The sequence below is a fragment of the Eptesicus fuscus genome, chromosome 24 (assembly GCF_027574615.1).
Source record: "Eptesicus fuscus isolate TK198812 chromosome 24, DD_ASM_mEF_20220401, whole genome shotgun sequence".
Taxonomy (NCBI): Eukaryota; Metazoa; Chordata; class Mammalia; order Chiroptera; family Vespertilionidae; genus Eptesicus; species Eptesicus fuscus.
The window spans coordinates 12,049,443-12,063,225 of record NC_072496.1 but is presented as its reverse complement, the minus strand read 5'-3'; the positions used below and the strand labels follow the sequence as shown (position 1 = coordinate 12,063,225).

At 41.6% G+C, this 13,783-nt stretch overlaps 1 non-coding gene across 1 annotated transcript; it reads left to right on the top strand.

Moving 5' to 3' along the window:
* Positions 1 to 6,735: 6,735 nt before the first annotated feature.
* Positions 6,736 to 6,839, top strand: LOC114229865 (U6 spliceosomal RNA). Its single transcript, XR_003615764.2, has one exon. It is a non-coding gene; the product is annotated as a U6 spliceosomal RNA (small nuclear RNA).
* The last annotated feature ends 6,944 nt before the right edge of the window (positions 6,840 to 13,783 follow it).

Genomic DNA, 13,783 nt, shown 5'->3' with positions numbered 1-13,783 from the left:
TGTGTGTGTGTGAATGTGGATGTGAGTGTGTGTACTAGTATATGTGTCAGTATAGTATAACAACAGGGAGCGATTTCTGCCATTAGAGGCCATGTATTTATTTGTTTGTTTAAGTAGTGTATGCTTTCTTCATACAGGTTATAGTACCTGTAGCCAGATGATTGTCTTTCATGTAGAGAAATGAATGCTAACCTCTTCTCATAGCCTTACTGTGTTCTGGGAGCTGTAGTTTCTGAATGCTTATATAAAGACAGAAGCAGATGACCCTATATACAGGGTGTCCCAAAAAATGTATACACACTATGAATAATTTTAAATTCAGTGTTTATTACCACTGAAAAAGAATGAAAACTGAGTTATCAGCTATTAAAATGTGTATACATATTTTGGGGGACACCCTATATATAGGGGATTTGACTCCACAAGAGTTTTATTTGGGTCATAGGTTCTTTCTGACATTCCAGACAGTTTTGTCAAAACAATTTTCTCTGTAATAGTCTGTGGACTTCAAAAAAGTCCATATGATTCGGTCTGTGTGAAATTTATTCTTTTGACCTGTCTTCACAGGTATTTTAACAGGAAGTTTACTGTGGCTCCTAGAAATGAAATTTTTATAATAGATGCTTTTGCACATTGTAAAAACTCTAACAGAAATGTTTTTTTGAGGCTTTAACAACTTTGGGCCTCTGGTGTGTTTATTTCTAATCGGTGTTGTTTTCTTACATGATCATTCAACCACACTAAAATACTAGTAGAGGTACAATTTCTATATCAATTCTTAGAAATAGAATATAATAGAAATAGTGAGATGATTATATTACATTATTGAAATTCACAACATAGCCATTTACATTATATATATACCTACAGGTGAAAACATCAGCCATAATTTTGAGTAATTGCTTGTATGTAGATTTTACAGGGACTTACATGTTACATACAACTGGTAGTATTTTGGGGGGAAGGGCTAACTGATTTCAAAGGACAAAACCAGCTCCAGAAAAATAGATTATGATATATTGTAAAGAGCACTGGACTTGGTCTGGGAGATTTAGGATCTTGTCCTCTTTCTGTTTATAATCAGCACGACACTGAGCAAGTCATTAAACTTTGAGTCTTATTCTAAACTAGAGGCCCAGTGCATGATTGAATCATGCACGTGTAGGGTCCCCTACACGCTTTCGCTTTTCGCGGTGGAACTGGGTGCCTGTCCGCTGGTGCCGGAGCAGACAGGCACCCAGATCTCCCACTTTTGATGGTCTGCGGCCGCTGAGGGGGGCTACCCTGCTGTTGAGAGGCGCAGGGGGTGGGACTCCCACCCCCTGCGCCTCTCAACGGCCGCTGAGGGGGGCTGCCACGGACACCTGGCTACCCTGCCGTTGAGAGGCGCAGCTGGGTGTCCGCGGCAGGCCCCCTCAGCGGCCACGGATCTGGCCATTGAGAGGCACAGGGGGGGGGGGGGGGGGGGGAAGTCCCGCCCCCTGCGCCTCTCAACAGCAGGGTAGTCCCCCTCAGTGGCAGCGGATCCGTGCCTCTCAATGGCCGGATAGGCCACCCCGAGTCCTGTCCCCCAGCCTCCCGCCGCCCAATCGTGGGCGTAGCGGAGTGATGGTAATTTACATGTTACTCTATTATTAGATAGGATGATAATAATGAGAATGCCTACCTTTTTAAACTCCTAATTTGTACAGATAATAGGAAGAAGGAGAAGGTAACATTTTATTAATATATCAGGCACTAACACAAATATCTAAACTCAGCTTTCCATCGACACTGTAAAACAATCTTTCATAGTAAATATTATCTCCTCTTTACAAATAATAGATAATAATTGTGTTGCCTAAGTTTAATAGGGCTAGGTGGTAGGATGATTGGACTTGAACTTCCAAGTTGGTTCAGTCCAGGACAATGTGTAAGCTTTTTGTTCTAAAACACTCTTCAAAACGCATAATTTCATAATATGAATGATGTTTTAGCCAATCCAACTGACCCCAGATTCATGAGTCTTTGCTGTGTTTGCTCCAACAAGACTGTGAGCAGTTGAGGTGGCAAAGGGCATCCATTATGCATCAGCATGAGAAACACAACCGAAGGCGGTCTGCCAAGTAGTTACTACAGTACTATTGTTCAGCCTTCAGTGCTTTGTAAAATTCAGGGTAGAAAATAATGGCGACTCATTGTCATTTTATAAACTTTCTTTGGAAACATTTTTATTAGTTAAATACTTCAGGTTAGGAACAGCCGGCTTTTTTTAGACTTGAGGAAATGGTGTGGTCTGTGCCTGTGTCCATATTGTGAGGTAATTGGAATATTTTAAAAATCACCAAAGTAGAAACACATGCTAAAATGATAAAGAAAACAGAAAGCAAACAAAACAAAAAAACCCAAAAACCAAGAAACAAAAACCAAGCAGAAAAAAGAAGTACATTGTAATCAAACACGTCATATATCTCTACGTCTTGATAAGGGTGATGACTCTTATGTGTGAAGTTAGATGTCACTCAAAAGCATAGGCCATGATTAAAAATAGTCGCTGTGGTCAGACATGTGAGACCACAAAGCGGAACAAGTAGAATCTTGAGCCACATGTATTTTTTTAGACATGTCCTAGTGCCCATTTATTTACAGCAACAAGCTTGGCCATTCACCAGCAACCAAGGCAGGAAGAAGTCATCTGATGTGAACATAAAATGTTAGTTACTTCAAGTTGAATGGATATAATCTTGAAAGCTTTAGATTTTAAGATGGCTGTGTTCATTCATAAAATAATTAAATTATATATAAAATTTCATTATTTGTATAGCACTTTAATGCATACTATCGCATATGTTTTTCATAATATTATCCTGGGGAAGAAATTTCTTATCCCTATGGGATTAGTGAGGGAATGAGGTCAGAGAGGTCTAAGGTCACATAGCTATTGGTGAAGCCCAGACTCAATTTAGTCACCTAATCATTAGCCTTAGCAAACATCAGCAAACATTATTCAGATCCACTTTTTTTGCACACAGTCTACTTATTATTTAGATGGAAGTTATTTCAAGAATCTGTTGTCAGCAGATGGTTTAGTATTTATTAGAATCCTACAATTGTAAAGTGATCCTAGATCCTAGAATTTTAATCTGGCTATCTCCTTTTATTTTGTGTTGTAATGATAGTTCCATTCTGTTAATCCTTCAGAACCAAATTTTAACTGTCCATATTTGTAAAAAAAAAATACTAAAATATAGTTTGTAGCAAGATTGGTCATATGATGCCAAGTATTTTTTTTCTAATGTACAAGAAAGTCACAACACCATATATTGGAACAATTAGTAAAATATCTCTCTCTCTTTTTCTTTTCTTTCCTTTTCTTTCTTTTCTTCTTTATTTATTTAAAATATATTTTATTGATTTTTTTACAGAGAGGAAGGGAGAGGGAGAGAGAGTTAGAAACATCGATAAGAGTGAAACATCAATCAGCCGCCTCCTGCACAACCCCACTGGGGATGTGCCCGCAACCAAGGTACATGCCCTTGACCAGAATCGAACCTTGGAACCCTTGAGTCTGCAGGCCAGTGCTCTATCTACTGAGCCAAACCAGTTAGGGCATAATCTCTTAAGAGGGAATATAACCTAAAGCAGTTCATCTATGATTTGCTACATAATATGGTTTATAATTTACTCTTCCCAATTTGTCTTTGGCTATTTAATCTACATTTTCTTGATGAACACTAACAACGGAATAGAATTTATGTTGGAAGGTGATTGAAAGCTTGAGACTAAGATTTTTCTACAGCTTTAACATCATGTAAATAATCTATATCATATCTATATCTATCTATCTATCTATCTATCTATCTATCTATCTAATCTATCTATCTATCATCTATCTAATCTTTCTACCTATATATGGGTTACATTTATAGTCCAACACTTTGTAATTTGTTTTATACAAATTCCACATAATTCCCCTATTTTGAAATATTCTGAATATTGAAATGTTATTTCAGGTGGAAATAAAACACCTGTGATATAAATGCAATGTGATTAGCAACAGTTGTGTTAACCATTTGGAGGAATAGAAAAAGCTAAGACATTATTTTATGTAGTACAGATTATAACTACTATAAAGTTCAGAGATGATATACTAGTGAAAAACTAGAACATTTTTGTTAATGTGTGAGGTAAGGTACTCGTGATCGGAAGAGATGAAAGGTAGTCATGTTGGAGAGGAAGTAGGCAGCGAGACCAATTCAGTGTGTCACCAGAAAATTAAGAGTGGGATTCTTCTCTTCTCTTTTGAGCAATTCTGTGTTTATATTAGGAACACTTGATTGTGAAATTTATTAGATTTTTCCATTTTGCTCTAGTTGTTAAAAAAATTCCAAGTTAACACTGATTCAGCCGTAGAAAAATTTACAAATCTTCATGGAATAGGTTTTAAACCTTATTCCTGATTCCATTTCATGGGCTTAGTCTTATATTTCTCCCATTTACTCCTATTTTTAATATTTTTCATTTTCTATTTCCTGTCTTCCTTCTTCCTTTCCTCCCTTCCTTTCTTTCTTTTGTAATTATGTAACTCATTTATATTACTTTCTGTAATGAGATGGAAACATAAACAAATTACTTATACCCTAACACCAAATATATTGCCTGACCAGGATAAGAGCTATTTGCTAAATAAATTAATTTAATTGAGAATAGAATATGAAAAAAAAGAATAATCTTGCCGACACTTTGAACAATGACATGACAGGGTTTAGTAATAGATTGGGTAAAAGCAATGAGTTTAGAAAACAGTGAATAAGTTTCTGTTCTAATCTGGAATTCTGGCAGGGAAATGTGGAATAGCAGTGGGTATTAAGAAAAATGGTTAATTTTTATTTGAAAAAAATCTCTAGTTGTTTATAGTTTGTAAAATGCTTCAACTTTTGGACAATCTGCCGATGCTTCTGTATTCCTCACTTATGAGTTCCTTTGGAAGGAGCAGGGCGTTCTGAGAGGAAGGGCAGTGATGGTCATGCGTGTGTCATTACCTGTGGGCTTAACACCTAGGACTGTGCTCACACCCACGCTGGGCATAGTCAGGGGCCCTTTTCTCTAAAATCACAGGTGGTGTTAAATAAAATTCTGGTTTTGTATTGTCAGCGTGATCACTCCTTCAGTTTTAGACCTTTCCAGGGTGCATTGGACACAAACATTGTGGACAGTTGGGGAGCGGGTAGGGGCATCTCAAGAGCAAAATGAAAGAATGAAGAATACACCATGTTCTTAATAACATGGTATATGAACTGAAAGTTGGCAGGAGTAAATTCAAATCTTGTGTTTAGGCTCAGACAATAGGGAGTGCTTCTTTCAAATAAATTCACATGAAAATGAAGAGGACCTTAATGTGATATAGTCCAAAAATGAGAAATATATACAAACACGGACTGAGGTGACAGAGGTAAAGTGGGCTCCAGGGAGATACATTTCATTGTATCCTCCACTCTCAGTCTTGATCTTGGTGACACTTTTTAGGGGGTGTTGACTAACAGGCACATTCTGGGGTCAGTGAAGCCCATGGAGCAGGCTCTGGGACCAGTCAGGTCCTCCAGTGGGAAGTGCCTCGTTACCAGGTCAATTCTAGGAGCTGCTAGATGCTTTCTGCGCAGGATCTCACGAAGAGAATCTTCTCTTCAGGTGCGAGATTGGATGCGAGAACCTCTTAATGTACCCTCCAACTCCAAGAACTAATGGGCAGGCTTAAAATTTTCAGCTGCAAATTTGTGTATCTACTGAAGTCACTTAAAGCTTTTAAACACATGAAATAATTGAGCAACCACCAGTCTTGGTTACTTCCTTTTATTCCGTGACTAAGTGGTCTTGGTTATAAAAAGTGTTGAGTGGGTGGAAGTCAAAAGTAACGTGTTGGAGATAGAAAGACGGTGGTTAATGCCCTTCAAAAGCCTATCACCATCCTTGGGTTTAAAATAAACTTTAGGGAAAAGATGCCTCATTTGGTCTCTCTCTTTTATTTTTAACCTCTGGAATAACCACAGGAAGAAAGAAAGGAGTCAGACTGTGTGTTGCGTCATTTAATAAAAAGATTAATGGTTGTCATCTTTGGGTGATAGTTTTTGAGCCCTTGTCCATAGCTGCCCTGATGCCCTGTATCCTGTGAAGGTTTCCAGGATATGGTATTACATATACTATATTCATGGCATTGTATGTTACCCTGTACACAATGCCATGTGGTATATCCAGATGTTGAATTACACTGTGGCACACCTAAAACTTCCATAATGTTGTAAACCAGCGTTACCTCAATAAAAAAAAAAAGCCAATGAAACCAGTTTCTTTGTAGAAAAGATACATCAACGTACTTTGCTATAACTGATGAAGAAAAAGACCACATTGTCACCCTCTTGACTCATTTTCTGTTTGACTTTAGCATACCCAGATTAGCCATGAGCATCGCTAAAGGCAGTGGCCTTTGGAAGACATTTGGGTAATGACATTTCCTTCGTGACTTGAGAAGCCATCAGGGGAATCTTTATTCTGTTCAGGACCATAGCACACTGTGGGGATGGTCCTGCTCTCCCCCTCCTACACTCCCCCCCCCCAACCAAGGAGTTGCACTCCTGTGTCATCAGCTACAGGAGTGAAAGGCCAGGGTGACTCATACCAACCTCAGCTGCATCAGCACAGAATGAGGTGACTTTAACCTCCAGTCAACCTGCTGGAGAATCAAGTCAAGAACTCATTCTAGTATGCATTGTAGCACATATGCTAAAATTGGAATGATACAGAGAAGATTAGCATGGCCCCTGCGCAAGGATGACACACAAATTCGTGAAATGTTCTATATTTAAAAAAAAATAAAATAAAAATAACTCATTCTAGCCCAGCCAGCATGGCTCAGTGTTTGAGTGTTGAACCAGGAGGTCATGGTTCGATTCCCTGCCAGGGCATATGCCTGGGTTACAGGCTTAATTCCCCAGTGTGGGGCATGCAGGAGGCAGCTGATCAATGATTCTCTCTCATCATTGATGTTTCCCTCCCTCCCTCCCTCTCTGAAATCAATAAAAATATTTTAAAAAAGAAAGAACTCATCTGAGTTTACCATGAATTGGACAGAGAAACCTGGACACTGGAAAGTAAGATAAAAGGGAAGGCCTTAGCGATTTGTAGGGTCTAGAAACTGCTAGAGCTCTGTGGCTTCTGAAGTCAGGCCCAATAGCTTCCCATCTTGCCTTCTCACTTGGTAGCAGTGTCACCTTGGACAAATGACCCGACCTCCATGAGCTCTGGTTAAGCCACCTGGATAATGTAGAACGTAGAAGCATGGATCTTCAAAGGTTGTGTGTGAGGATGAAATGAAAGGGGTAGTGCCTTCTTGTAGAAATGGCAAACAGACCGGCCCCAGCTACAAATCCCCAGGGCCTCCCGTGCAGTGTCCAGAGACATATGTTATGCTATGAGTTATGTTAGAGAGAAAAAAGTCATCTTTTAGTTTTCACTGACATAGTCTAAGTATTAGAATTTGTTTTGGGAATAGTATTGAACCCTTTGAAGAGCAATAATCCTCAGTATGGAGGTAAGTTATAAGGAATAGAGAGATCATGTCTCTGAATTGATGGCTTGTCCTCACTCCCTCACACATAACTGCCTGTGGAGAAGTCATTTTGCTTTTCTAACCTTTTAAGATGGTCTAGATCAGTGGTTGGCAAACTGCGGCTCGTGAGCCGCGGTTTGCCGCTCTGTTGACTAATGAGTTTGCCGACCACTGTGTAAGGCATTACCCTTACCCAGAAGTTTTGACTTCAGGTTAAAGACATTAGTACATTATTAAAATGTTTTTTAAGTGTTTTCCCCTAAGGCAGTGGTCAGCAAACTCATTAGTCAACAGAGCGGCAAACCGCGGCTCGCGAGCCGCAGTTTGCCGACCACTGGTCTAGATCAGTGGTCACCAACTGGTGGTCTGCGGACCACTGGTGGTCCGTGAGGGCTGAAAGGTTGGTGACCGCTGGTTTAAGGAAACCTTTGGAGCAGTGGTGGTCCGTGAGGTCTGAAAGGTTGGCGACCTGGTCTAGATCAAGGGTGGGGAACCGTCTTTCTGCCAAGGGTCATTTGGATATTTATCACATCATTCGCAGGCTATACAAAATAATCAACTTAAACATGAGCCTGCTCTGTTTGGTCAAACATTTAATGAACTCACCCCTAATGCCTTGGCAGGGCCAGACCAATGATTCCATGGGCCTTACATGGCCCCCGGGCCGGACGTTCCCCACCCCTGTTCTAGATGGTCTCCCATTCATTCTTCTCCCAGGTCGAATAGTCTATGATTTTCATGCGTCTGTGTGTACCTGTTATTTATATTTACGTTACATATATGCACTTACATTTAAATCTTTCTACCTATATCTATAGTTATTTTTTCTCTGGAAATTTCTCTTTCTAGTGTCACCATCCCATGTTGGGGTTTTTCCTGGGAGAAATGAATGGTTCGAGCACATCGCACATGTGGAAGAAGGGAAGCCCTGAGGCTGATGGAGGTAAGCTTTGATAAGGATGAGGAAGTATCACTCAGCACAGTGGTTACTGTGCTTAAGGAACTAGGCTCTGAAATGTGTAGATCAAATCTAGCTGCCGTTGACTGCTCACTTTCCGCGCGCAGCCAAAGTCGCGGAGCTGCAAGCTTTACTAACAGGACTTTTCTAAGTATTTTTCTCAGACACATTTTCTAATTGCTTTTCAATGTGGGATGAAGCCGGTCCAATAGCTCAAGTCGACTATTTCTGAGTCTAGTTTAGTCAAATTTCCATGCATCAATCTATGTGATGCTCTGAAGCCATCTGTTAATACTTTTTATTTTAGTTCACAGTAGAGAGTTCATTTCCGAAATTACGTGCACATCACTTGTCTTGGGGCTTTCTTTCCTCCTCGAGATCTAGGTAAAAAGGTCCCCGAAACTTGAATTTCTTTGCATGTGCAATCCAAAACCCACCTTTCTCTGAATTCTGGGGAAGAAGGGGAGGTGGAGATCTTAAATTTCATGGTTCCCACCACTTCCTATGTCTTTCCTGTGTTTCATGTGGAGGCTTTATTCTTTATCACCTCAACACAGGCTCAGACTCCTTGCAATTTTAATGGCCCAAGAGGACTCTGTTGGAAAAAAAGGATATGAGCTGGATTTTGAAGGAATGGTGATTTTTTTGGATGGCAAAAAGAAGGAAGGTTAACCTTGAATCCCTCAGATCAGCATCAGTTCTGTTTCTTCTTATCCCAACTCCAAAATAAGCAATCCTCCCGCTGTTCCTTCTCTTTGCTACTTTCCCCACTCTTCTTCCTTCTCCACGAAATGATTCACCTGCCACCACAGGGGTCTTTGTCTAAAACCCAATCTTAGAATCTGGTCTTTTGAAAATAGAATCCTGGTTCTTTATTTTTACAGTTGATTATCACTAAGTGAACAGCAGTTTCATAATAGTGGGAATGCCCACGGAGTGACTCAGCGAACAGCCACGTTGTTATTCTGGTCTGGGAAGCGGGAACGATTCCTTTAGCAGATAACATCCAGGAGACAGGGTACCATCCCATCTGCTCCGCATTGCTGTCTTTGTCGTGACGGGTGGACTTTAGCAAGGACAGTAGCTGGATCAGCCTTCCTGAGTGGATGTCCATTCTGTTGGGCCAGTGCATGTCCATCTATCTCCGCCACCATCATGGCCATTCTGTTCATGAGCCCACGATGGGCTGGCTGATGGCAGAGGCTACCTGAGGTCACCTGGCACAGTCGTCCTGTCTCCTCGGGTGTTTGTGTCCTTGGGGCGGGGGGGTGGGGGGTGATGGATGATCTCTGCTGGGTGTTTCCAGGGGATACAAAGACCATCAATCACACTGTTGAGTGCCCAGCAGGTCAACCACATGCAGCTTCCCTGGACCTTCCCATTCCCAATTTTCTTTTTAAAAATATTTTTATTGATGTCAGAGAGGAAGGGAGAGTGGGACAGAGATAGAAACACCAATGATGAGAGAGAATCATGGATCGGCTGCCTCCTTCATGCCCTCTACTGGGGATTGAGCCCACAACCCGGGCATGTGCCCTGATGGGGAATTGAACTGTGACCTCCTGGTTCGTAGGTCGACGCTCAACCACTGAGCCCCGCCGCCAAGCCGGATCCTGTTCTTTCTAGGTGTAGAGCGGTCTAGTGGCAGTTCAGGGCATCATGTCTTATCAGAGCTGTTAGTCCATGTGGGAGCGGGCTTTGCCACCTTGAGCAATAAATACATTGTTCCCGTGTTTTCACAGAGATTCACAGAACGTTTAGAGAATCTGTGCTTTTAGTGTTTATTACTCTTCTACTGCTCCTTCCTCTTGCTCAAGTTTTGAATCTGCATCTAAACATAGTGAGAGTGTTGGGTACCTGCTGGACATGAAGTAGCCTGTTCCCCCCACTCTGTCCCGCTGTTTTCAGGCCCAGCGTGTGGCTCACACAACTCTCTTCTTTGAGGACGAATTCTGTCATAAATAGGTCACTGGCCCCGTGAGTTCAGCCCTGCTGGTCTTCCTGGTGCACGCTGAATTCCCACTTCCCACCTTGGCCTCTGACCTGCTTCTCAGAGCCCTCACCACATCTGTTTGTAGTCCTGAAAGTTATTGGCTGATTGGCCAATGTAAACCTCAACGTATTTATATCAGTAAGGTCCGTAGCCCTAAACTGAGTCAAAGCGAGTGGGTGGAAAACGCAAGTTGTACGGCCTACTTGTGTTCCTTCGTGGTTTGATCAGCTGCAGAATTTTCCATCGCTTATTCTTTTCCTGCTTCTTCGCCCTCACCTCCCTTTTCTGTGTTGTTCTTGGCATTTCCAATTCTCAGTTACATCTGAAATAAGCTTTTCACATATTGTTCTCATCCATAGCTTACATCCTTTTTTCCAGGCAGCTCTATCTCCAAGAACATCACAAGGTCAGAGAGATAACCTTGGCCTAATGTGGGAACTAAGGAACGCCGTGTTGTGACGTAGAAGCTACCCTGGTTTTTTCCAAGGCGGCTCCATATATGTCTTTAGAGATGAAATAAGGATTTTTTTTTAAAAGGGAAACTTAAAAACACAAATCAGTATCTTCACATTCATCAGGATAAAACTCCCTAGTTACTGTAACAAATAAACTCCGGATCTCAGCCGCTTTTATTTTCCACTTGCACAAATGCCAGTTGGGGTTGCGTGACTGTTCTGAGTGTGGTAGTAATTCCTTCACGCCGCTTCGCCGGGGTCCTTTGCCATCACGGTGTCTGTCGTCAGCCCTAGAACGGCGCCCATCCCTTCTCCTCACCAAACAGAACTTCGTTTTGTGGCTCCATTAAATCAAGGTCAAATATCAAACTTCCGTTCGAGGTTAAATACCGAATTCAAGTAAAGGAGCTGCGGAGAAGTAACCCCCCAGTAAATACTGACTGCGTAGAAACATTTCTAGAAGGGTCTGTGTTTGCTGCTCACTTTAAGAGGGCCTGGGGATGCAGTTTTCCTGCTGTCCACCAAGAGGGCCCCAAACCAGGAAGCCTCCAGCCCATCTCCATCACAGCATCCTAGAATGAGAAAGGAAACCATTAGTTTTGGACTCTGCTGTTAGCTCTAGTAAGAAGACATGGATGTGGGCTAAGTGCGGTTAGACAGTTAGTAGGATAGACCTATTCCAGCTTTTTCTGAGCCCCTCCGGGCCGGGATGTGCATGTGTTTGTGAGTTACAGAGCTCGCAGTCAAGCCGGCGATCTAGTAGCTCGTGACGTCATTTGCATTGCTTTGAATTTAACCCACATTTTGTTGTGCGGCTGACATTGCTCTACAGCCATATTTTCCCTCCAGAATCGAATGACCCACCACCGTGGTGAACGGCCCTGCCTTCCACGGAAAGAGGCGGAATTCCTTTCCCACCGTTGATTTCATTCCAGTTGTCAGGTGTCCTCGATTCCCAAGGCGGCTGCTGTTTCACGGCTGCTTCGCCCGTCTCCTGGCCTGAATCCTAGACTTCAGATTTTGTTTTTTAAAAAAATATTTTTATTGATTTCATAGAGAAAGGGAGAGGGGGAGAGAGATAGAAACATGAGTGAAGAGAGAGAATCATGGATGGGCTGCCTCCTGCATGCCCCCTACTGGGGCATGTGCCCTGACCTCCTGGTTCATAGGTCAGTGCTCAACCACTGAGCTGCACTAGCCAGGCTAGCCTTCAGTTTTGTCTCCTGTTTTTGGAAGGTGTGCAGAACCCTCCATAGAAGATTCTATATTTTGCCACTGGCTTATTTGTAGAAAAGTTTCATTTAGGTCAGTCTCAGAGTAAGACACACAATTTTGCCATTGGGATGACACATTTTTAGCTTTTATAATAATGGTCTCAACAAAAAGGTTGGCACTGTTTCTGTGGTTGATGGGTGTTTTCTGTTTATAGATATGCTTTCATGGGTGTCTTGAGCTCCTACGTCACCATTCAAACAGCAATTATTTATATTTGTGATACTTTAAATCACTGTTTATTTCTTCTTCACATATTTCAGAATTTCTTATTTTCAACAACAAATCATCATGGATTCCTACTAATATAATATAGCCTGTGTTTTCACACAGAAAGAGTTTAGTTTATTCTGTGTGAGCTATATGGGTTAATGTGTGCTTTTTATTCAACATCATTGGGGGGGGGAATCATTACCCTCATTTCTACCTTCTTAGAGTCCTAGTTTTCTATGACATACCTATTAGAAATAATGTAAAATAAGTCTGAGGAAAATGAGTTTTTATTTTTTAACTAATACTTTATTTTTAAATTAAATTCATTTTTTTCTTTAAGAAACATATTTTTATTGATTTCAGAGAGGAAGGGAGAGGGAGAAAGAGATAGAAATATCAATGATGAGAGAGAATCATTGATTGGCTGCCTCCTGAACGCCTCCTACTGTGGTCAAGCCCTTGGCAGGAATCAAATCTGGGACCCTTCAGTTTGCAGGCTGACACTCTATCCACTGAGCCAAACCAGCTAGGGCTATTTTTTCCTTTTCATTGAATGTATTGGTTAACAAAATTATACAGATTTCGTGTGCACAATTCCACAGCACATCATCTGTACACTGTTCACCATCCCAAGTCAAGACTTCCATTACCATTTATCCCCCCTTTACCTTCTTCCACCTCCCCTCCCCTTACACTCCCCCAACCCAGCAACAATTGAGTTTCAAATCATCCATATGACCAGTTGCCCCTGCCTTAGTATGACAACAGAACACAACCCGTGAACTGAGAAGCTCAAATCGAGCAGTTGGATCAGGTTTCTTTAGCCAGCAGATGTCCCCGGGGCTAAACACATCTCTTATAAAACAGCCACACCATAACCAACAGTGCCAAGGAAGAGAAACTTATCTTCCCAAGTGTTATTGTGTGATATCTTGAATTCATGCAGCTATGATAATATTTTCCTTTTTGAAAATGAAGAGGTGTCTTAAATGTTTGTTTTGACCAATCTGTCCAGAAATTGGATGGCTCCTTAGCATGGCTTCTTGTCAAGACAAAGACCAGAACATTCATTTTATGACCAGTGTGTGTGCTGGACTCCTCACGCTCCACAGCCCGCAGGGCCTGGAGGATGTCATGTGACAGGAGTACTAGAAATAGGACCAGAGTCTCTGGTGTTTATATGGACTCAGATCACCTCCAGTCGACATTGAAAATAACTCCATAGTGGGGTAAGGTGTTCGAAGGCCTTTATGGAGGAGTGATTCTTCCTGCGTCTTGAATAATTGGGCTTTGGGACCTGGAAGGAGGTA